Here is a 9146-nt window from a genome sequence, read left to right on the forward strand (position 1 = left end):
GGCAGCATGGGCAGCACTCAGGAAGAGAAGATGGGTGTGAAATGGAGGGGACCAAGGACAAACTGAGCCTTCGAGGACAAACTGGGACTTGCATCTATCTCTCAATACCTCCAACCTCAAAGGCATGGGTAACCTGCAGGCTAGGCCAGTGCCATCCACCATGTAGCCACACACACGCCAGCCCCAGAACTCCGAGAAGCCGAAGGAGGAGGTCTGGCAGGCACTGGAGGGGCTGTGGGCCCTGCTGCCACCCACACCAGCAAGGTGAGTCCACAGATCAGTGACAACACGTGTGAGCTGTGACAGCGCCTGCCAGCCTTCCTCCCAACTGTGAGAGTATAGGAATGGCTGCTGCTTCACTTCCACCCACACATCGCACAAAAATTTCACTTCTGGCCAACCCCAAACAGAAAGAAAAAGGAAAGGAATTCTGGGAAACATAATTCAGTCCAGTTAGGTTCACACAGTACAAAGCCATCAACTGGATAATTCCTTCCCCATCTATTCAATGCCCCCCCTCCAGTAACTCACATTTGCTCCAGATACTAAATAAGCTGGATTACTCATGTATGGGTCAACTGTTGCTATGTAACAATCTCAAAATCATAGCAGCATCCAACAATGAGCATTTATTTCTTATTCACAAGACTGTGGGTCAGCTGGGAGACTTGGTTCCACAAGTCTCTCATCCTCCTCCTGGGACCAGTGCAAGCTGGGGCGATGGCAGAGACCCAAGAGGACAGGCAGAAACTCATGAAGCCTCTTGAGGCCTAGGCCCCGAGCCAGAACATCATCCCTTCTGCTCCTTTCCATTGGCCAAGCAAGTCACATGGTCAAGGCCAAAGTCAAGTGATAGGAACATACAACTCCCCCTGTGATGAAACCATGGCCAGGAAGTGAATGCAGAGAGGGGTAAGCAATCAAAGCCAATGACTCAGCCCACCCCAAGGGAAACATTCCCTCCATCTAGATATATCTCTCCTGCCATCCCATCACCAACCCAAGGAGAGGGAGGGCATGCTTTTTACTACCTTTCTTCAACTTTGACTGCTCAGTTGATGAGTCTCAAGCTACATCTGTCTCATTCTTTTATCCCTGTCCTTCTACCTTTCTCTCATCCAAATCTTGTCTGGCGGGCGATCACAGGGGGAAAAAATCTCTTTTTCTTTTTCTTCATTTCATTTTTGAGCCAAAAACCATGTGATGCCACATGAAATTCTGCAACAGATACAACTGAACCAAGGAAAAGAAAGGCTGTTTTGAAGTGAAATTAGATAAAATAAAGAGTCAATGTCATCAATCTCTAACAACCCTTGAAATTGTCTAGAAGTACCATCCATAATCACTGCAAAGTTTCCATGTGCCTCCTCAGACCTAGCTAATTAATATCTGTTTCTCTTCAAGCCCCAGTATTGAGCTATAAGAAAATTTCTCCATTTAAAGTTACAGTTGGTGGTGTTTGTATTTAAGGACAATGATTACTTTCTACTAGCTTCTCTCTTAGGGTGCTCTAGAGGAGTGGCTGAGTTCAGCCACAGAATGCACTTGGCACAGTGCCCAGCACACAGCCAGATCTCACCACTGTTAGCCACTGTTAGTGTAGCCAGAGTCTTCATTACAAGAGCATAGTGCTATGGACAGCTACTGCTGCATAAGAAACTACCCCAAAATAGAGTGGTTAAAAAAAATTGCCATTGTATTAAGCTCACAGATGTCACGGGTCAGGAATTCAGACAGGGCACAGCATGGGTGGCCAGACTCTGCTCCATGTTGTCTGGGACCTCAGCTGAGAAGACTCCAATGGTGAGGAGTGATTTGAATGACTGTGGACTCACAGGGACTCACAGGGCACACCTCTCTCCTCTTTCCTCTCTCCTCTCTGCTCCCCACCACCTTGTGGTCCCAGGGCCTCTCTGCATGGCCTCTTCAGCATGGTGGCCTCAGGTTTGCCAGGCATTTTACATGGTGGCTCAGGCCTCCAAGAATGAGTTTTCCACAAACATGGCGGAAGCCACATGGCCTTTTGTGACTCAGCCTCTGAAGTCACATTATATCACTTCTGCCATCTTCTCGTGACTGAAGCAGCCACAAGCCCACTGGACTCAAAGGGAAGGGATACAGACCCCAATTCTCAATGGGAGAAGCATGAAAGAATGTTCAGCCATGTTTTAAAGCCACCACTCCACAATTTCTGGTACATTGACAGTTAAATAGGCTTTTGTGGGTTAACCAGGAACCTCAGAACTTTTCTTAGCAGTGTTTCTACGGGAACTGTGTTTTTAGGTCCCAATAAGAGACTTACAAGTTCACTTTGGAACAGAATTTATTTATAAGGTGGGACTTCCTGAATTCTCATTTCCCCCTCCAAAATGTCTAATACTGTGAACACTGCTACCAATAGTACTTCTTAATGCGCCATGCTGATTGAACACTTCCTAGGTGCTAGGCTTTATGCTACGTGGATTGTGTCATTGGATCCTCCCAACCACCCGATGGATGCTATGGTTATTTCCATTTTACAGATGGGGGAAGTGAGACTTAGAGAAGGCAATTGATAAGCCAAACGACATGCAGATGGAACTATGACCCAAATTTAGAAACCAAGTCTGTCTGATCCCCAAGCCCATGCTTAACTAACCACAGTGCATTGACCCCATAAATACCATTTGAGTAAACAAAAACCTCTGGAGATCCGTAAAGGCCAGAGGGCTCTCTCCAGGGGAGGAGGCCTAACAGGGGAACTGTCAGAGACGTAGCCATCAGTCCCCACTATGGGTGACTTGTTCTTGTGCCAGGAGGTCAAGGGGCACCAAAAGGACAGCCCTCTTTGCTGGGTGGATCTGGGTCACACAGTCCCTTCATGTGGTCAGAGCTAATTTGTGTCTTCTAGTCTTCCCTGCCTTGTCCCTAGCTCCCAGCCTTCTCTGCCACCACAAGTTCCATCTTTCCTAAACCAGAGCAAACTGAGCCACACTCAGCTTTTTGTCCCTAGGCATGGATGGGGAATGAACGGCGTTTTTTGTCCTGTGCTGTACAATGCCATTTGTTCGGACGCAGCTCTGGGGCTGTGCAGGGGATGGGGGTTGGGGGGAGTGAGGCGAACACAACCCCCTTTCTCCAGAGCTGGGTAACAGACAGCCACTGCGCACCCAGCGGGAGGGCAGGCTTAGACTGGAACGGCCATCGCCTGTGGGCTACTCAAGAGGAAAAGAGGTTGCTGCTCTGGTGAGTGTCCTGAGCTTCACAGTCAAGTGTCTGTGTCACCAGCACTGGCCATCCTCTCCCAACTCCCTGTTTCCCCAGCACCCCTCCTCCACACCGTCCTGCAGTTTAGGATGAGAAAACCCTCTTGTTTGAGGTCTTTGCAACAACCGATGAAAGCCTTTTTTTTTTTCTTTTTAAGAATTCATCTCTGCATTCCAGTGGGGACATTTATCACCCGGTGCCCAGGCTGCAGACATCTCCCTCCTTAAGATCCTCCTGCCCAGAAAGGCAGCCTTGTCAAAGACATGAAACCATCCCCTCTGGACATCTAGACAAGGCGCAGCCCTTTGGGCAAGCACGAGGCCGTCCCGAATGCCTCAGACAGTCAAAGGAGAGCCCTTGTTCCTGATCCAAATGGCCCGGCTACATGGATGCAGCTGGGTAGAGTGGGGGCGGCGGGGGTGAAGAAAGGAGCCAGCCCCCTTGGCTAGCAGCCTCAGGCACCTCCACAGGGCAATCTGAAAGGCCAGCCTGCATTCGGAAGAAGCTTCTGAAGCCGCCTTAGTAACTTAGTAACTCCGCCAATAGTTAAGAAAGCTCAATTGGTAACCGGTAGTAGATAACTACTGCAATTGTCTGCCTAGCACCCCATCTTCTAGTGAAAGAATCTTTCTTCCTTCTGGGCAACCAATTTCATTAAATGATCTGAGCCTTCCACGACCCCCCCACCCGCCCCATACACTGGACTCCAGGACTCAGCCCTGGTTGGCCAATCAGCGTATTCCAATACCCGGGCACAGTCATTGGGCACTTAACACTAGGTCAGCCAATCAGGGCCCTCCTTGGGATTTTTCTCCCAGAGATAAGAACTGTTTCCACCAGGGTAGGATGAGGCCTGCAGCTGCCAGCAGCTATCTTTTCCACCATGTGGCTTGAGGCTGGCTGGGAAATGAAGTGACAGAGCCCTAAAATTAGTGTTTGAGCACCTAAATCCAGCTATGTCTGAAGCTATTTGTTGGACATTTCACGTGTCTCCACCAATAAATTCTACTTTTTGCTGTAGCTGGTTTGAGTTGGGTTTCTGTCACTTGCACCCCAAAGAGACTGACTCATAGTTCCTCCTTGAACAAATATAAAGTCCTCATATTGGCATTCGAGGCTGTCTGTAATGTAGCCACAGCACAGACAACCCAGGCCCCATGGGGCAGCCTTGTCCCTGCTCCAGAAGTATCAATCCCAGCCCAACCCTCCAAAAACATGGATGCCCCTGACAAAGTGACCCTGGGAGCAACTGTAACTTCAGGATTTCTGATCATCTGTGGCCTGAAGAAGCCCCAGGAGGAACTTTGCCCTGTGGTCTGGGCAAGGCTCTACCCTTGGTAGCAGGCAGTAGCCAAGTCTGGGCACACAGCTCCCACCAAATCACCTCAAGCATGCTCACAGCAGCACGCTCTGGTGCCCCCGGTTGAAGGTGACAAAACAGGGATAGTCTCAGACTGCCCAGGGCCCACCTGCTCCCAGCGGCATCTCTGGGGCAACCCTCTTCAGGGCCGGTTACCAATCCTCCAATGTGAAAGAGCTGCAGCTGATTTCTGGCTGTGCGAGAAGGTGAGAGCACACAGGATCAGCAATTTGGGCAGGGTGCCTTGGGCAGGCCAGGAGAGGAGCCCAGGGAGAGCTGGGCCTCCTGCTTATCTAGGCAGCTTGGGCCTGAGTGTTGCATTTTTACTCCACTAACAAGGGGCTGGAATTTGCTTCCCCAACTACAAGGTAAGAGACTCCAGTTACATTGATATCTCTCTCTCGACACCAACGCACTCCCAGTGCCTTGCACAGAGTAAGCATTATGGCAAAGCTGCTGAAATTGAAAGCAAGCTTTAGGCTCAGAATTGATGTTCAGGCACACTGGTAAAATTGAACCAAGTGTTAAGACATTGAAATACTGAGGCCAGGCGCGGTGGCCCACACCTGTAATCCCAGCACTTTGGGAGGCTGAGGCAGGCAGATCACCTGAGGTTGGAAGTTCAAGACCAGCCTGACCAACATGGAGAAACCCTGTCTCTACTGAAAATACAAAATTAGCCGGGCATGGTGGCATATGCCTGTAATCCCAGCTACTTGGGAGGCTGAGGCAGGAGAATCTCTTGAACCCGGGAGGCAGAGGTTGCAGTGAGCCTAGATCAAACCATTGCACTCCAGCCTGGGCAACAAGAACGACACCGCCTCTCAAAAAAAAAAAAAAAAAAAAAAAAAAAGATGTTGAAATACTTAGGCGAAGGTTAGTAAATAACCACCGACCCAAATTCCCTAAGGGTTTCTCCTGCCACCTAGACTGCCAACTTTCCTATAATCTGCCAGCTGAAGGGTTAACTCTGGAGCCCTAGCCCAGTCCCAATAGAGCACCAAGGGACCTTTTTGATAGGTGGGTGGCCAGGCCTTACTGGTGGTTAAATATTCTCTCATCATTAGTTAAGCAGAAAGCCGGTGGCTTGGGGGCGAGTGAACCAAAGGCCAAACCCTGAGGCGTGGGGCACTGAGTCCTCACCAAGGACAGAGTTGGCCACCAAGCTTCACTGGCATTTCTCATTGAGCTTCCCTTCCCAATTCCTAACCTCTCTGCCAGCTCTGTGGTCTAGCACGTACTGTGTGTGTGTGTGTGTGTGTGTGTTGCGTATGCAGTGTGTGTGCACCTGTGTGTGTATGAACAACCAGGCACAAAATCAACCTGAATGGATCCATTCCACCAGCCTTCTTCCCCCTCCATGCTCTGCCCCAAGTCATTTTCTACCCCACACTCGCTATTTCTCATGCTCTCCCCCTGATGACCACACGCCAGATGAGAACATCACTGAGAGCCTACTTTATGCCAGACTCTACGTGTATAGCAGTCCTAAGTAAGTATTGTCACCTCCATTTTACAGAACAGAAAACTGAGGCTCAGAAGGGTTAATTATGTTGCTCCAAACCAAGAAGCAGGGCTAAGATTTGAACCCAGGTCTGAGGGAAGGGTACACCAACACCCACAACCTTCCCACTGTACTCTGCTGTCTCCAATATGGTCACATGCAAAAGAAGCTGCCTGTAGTGTGGCTAGCTATTTGGAACCATTCTGAAAATGGTCTGGCTCTCCTTCCCTGCCTGGATTATAAGCCCTCAGGTGCAGACACTCTATTCTTTCTCTCTCCTTGAGCCCCGTCTTCCTCCAGTACTGGCATTATTCAGGCATTCAATCAATATTGATTAAATTGAATATCATAAGATGCAGAGAACTAAGCCGTGTGGCCAGGAGGGTGGCAAATCTTTTAAAAAGAGCTAGCTGCAGGACATGGTACTTATCTTCAGTCTATGAAAGAGAAATAATAATAGTATCTACTTAGGATTATGGTCAGGTTCACATGCAAAAAGAAAATGTTGAGTATACAACGCAGGGCTGACACACAGTAAATGCTCAATAAATACTAGATAATATTACTGTTATTATTCCCACCCAGTGGTCTAAGCTTGAAATAAGCTTTTTAATTCCCTTTGCTCCATGGCAGCTCTGCCAATTGCTTCCTTCAGTGAGGAAAACACCCAGGAAGACAGATCTACATAACCCAATGACTGTCTCCCGGGCTCTCGTGGCAGAATGTGAACCACTTTTAAGGTCTCTCATAAACGCACTGCTCTACTGAGACCTTCGGAGGGTGGCGGGGGGGCTGCCGAGCGAGCCATTTTGTGCCTTATTTAGAAGCAGTCTTACATGCTGGTGTAAAGGTCGCTGTAATGCAGCCCACGTGACTGAGCCTGTGTCCAGCAAAAGTCCGTGGCCAGGATCCCCTGTTGAACCCGTTCCTGCTTCCTGCAGGTCACCAAGCACAGACCCACTGCGTGCCTGAATGCCAAAATCATTTAATGATTTAAAAAGATTGAGATCAATGGCTTCAGCAATTTCTGGGAAGCAGTAACTCAGTGAGCTGTGGAAGGTTCTCAATTTGCTGTCTGCAGCCTGGCCCTGTGGCAGGATTTATGCTGAATGGGCTCCACAAGGCAAATATATCCGGGGATCGGGCCCCATCCAATCACCCCGCCCAGGAAGTGCTGGCATACTAACATCACCCTCGCAGCTGCCAAGTCCCCCTTGCTCTGAGGGGCACTCTCTCATTTCACATTAATTAGAAGGCCATTTTCCAAGCATTTCCATCCCATAATGAAGGGCTTTCTGCAGTGCCTCAGTGAAATATTAAAACATCTGACTTGGAATCTTAAGAAAAATCCATCCCGCCTGCTCAGTCTGTCTGTATATTGTATAACCCTTTACATTCAGGGAGGAGTGGGGACGGAATAAGTTCAGAAATAAGGACAGCTTGTCCCAGATTCTGGCAGAGGAGATAGGGTGATGAAGGGGGAAATGACTACACCACCATCATCAAATACTGACCACTGTGCTGTCCTCCTCACCCCACATCTGCTTCTAATGGGGAAATACAGGGAACGGGAGAGAGGAAGGGATGGGACAATATGGAACACAGGATGAAAATAAGAACCTGTAAGAGGACAGAGTAGTCCCCTTGTGGTAGATGGTTATTTTGGTGGCTCACTGTAAACTACAACTCCCAGTATTCACCCCCTTGTGTAGTCCCCTCCCACTCTGACTCTGCCTGGCCATATGACTTGCTTTGACCAATGGGGCCTTAGAAAAAGTGATGCAGGCGGAAGCATGTGCACATTGTTCTCTTGGAACACTCTTGGGGTCCAGCCACCATGCAAAGCAGCCCAAGCCCTTTAGAAAGACCATGTGGAAGACCCCAGCCTTCTAACCATGCCGGCCAAAGAGCTAGGCATGTGAATGAAGCTATCTCAGACAGTCCAGTCCCATCTACCATTGCCTTCAGCCACACAAGATACCCCAAGCAAGACCAGCAAAAGATCCACCCAGCTGAGCACTAAACCCCGCAGAGTCATCAAAAATAATAAAAATCATTTTTGCCTTAAACTAATGAGTTCTAGGGTAGTTTGTTACTCAGCAATGAAGAAATAAAACATTCCGTTAGTTTCCCGTGAGAGAGGTCAAGACCACATTTCCTGGTGAGCCCTGATGAAAGTTCCACAGATGTCTGTCACTGGCATTCACTGATCTACTGTAGGTCCCCACTAACTGTCACCCTTCTGCTACCCACCCTACTCAGTAAAAAATAGGGTTTCTGCTAAATGCTTGCATCTACGTTTCTCACACAGTAAATCTTGATTATAAAGTGCCTCGCTCAGTCATGAACCTTTACTGTGATACCAAACCAGGGCTCTGGGGTTATAAGGATGTAAAATAAAATCTCCTTCATTCCACCCTGCATGCAAAGGGTGTGTTTGTATAAAGCACCGTGTGGATGCTTAGAAATGAGGTCTGATTTACTAAAGGGTGCTAAATTATATAGATATGTATACACATACACACATATAGTGATTATATAATTTCTTGGTTCATGCTATATCAGAAACTAAACATTGAAAGGCTGTTTTGCTATGCGGAAGTCCTTGCTATAATGAATTAATAAGAACGCTGTGCAATCAACATATTAATTGTATGTAAATGGTGTTTTTTAAATGCTTTAAAACAATTTATTCCCCTGAGCATTTTAAATAGGCCCCCTGGAAAGTTGTTTATGTAGTCATTTGCTTGGCAAACTTCTCTCTCTTAGTGGGTTCCTTCAACCCACAAATGAGCACTTGAGGAAACCTTACTGCCCTCTTCCTTTTTTTTCTAGGACCCAGGAGCAAGTGCCCAGAGGGTGGGGGCCTGGGATCTGCCCTAGTGGTTTTGAAATTGAATCACTTGTCCTTTGCCTCAAACGTCTCCTGTCCTTTCTTGCAATTAATACCTATCCTTCATGAGGTCTGGGTAAGGTTAAAACATCGGTGACAGCCGGGCGTGGTGGCTCAGGCCTGTAATCCCAGCACTTTGGGAG

Source organism: Pan paniscus, chromosome X (genome assembly GCF_029289425.2).
Source record: "Pan paniscus chromosome X, NHGRI_mPanPan1-v2.0_pri, whole genome shotgun sequence".
Taxonomy (NCBI): Eukaryota; Metazoa; Chordata; class Mammalia; order Primates; family Hominidae; genus Pan; species Pan paniscus.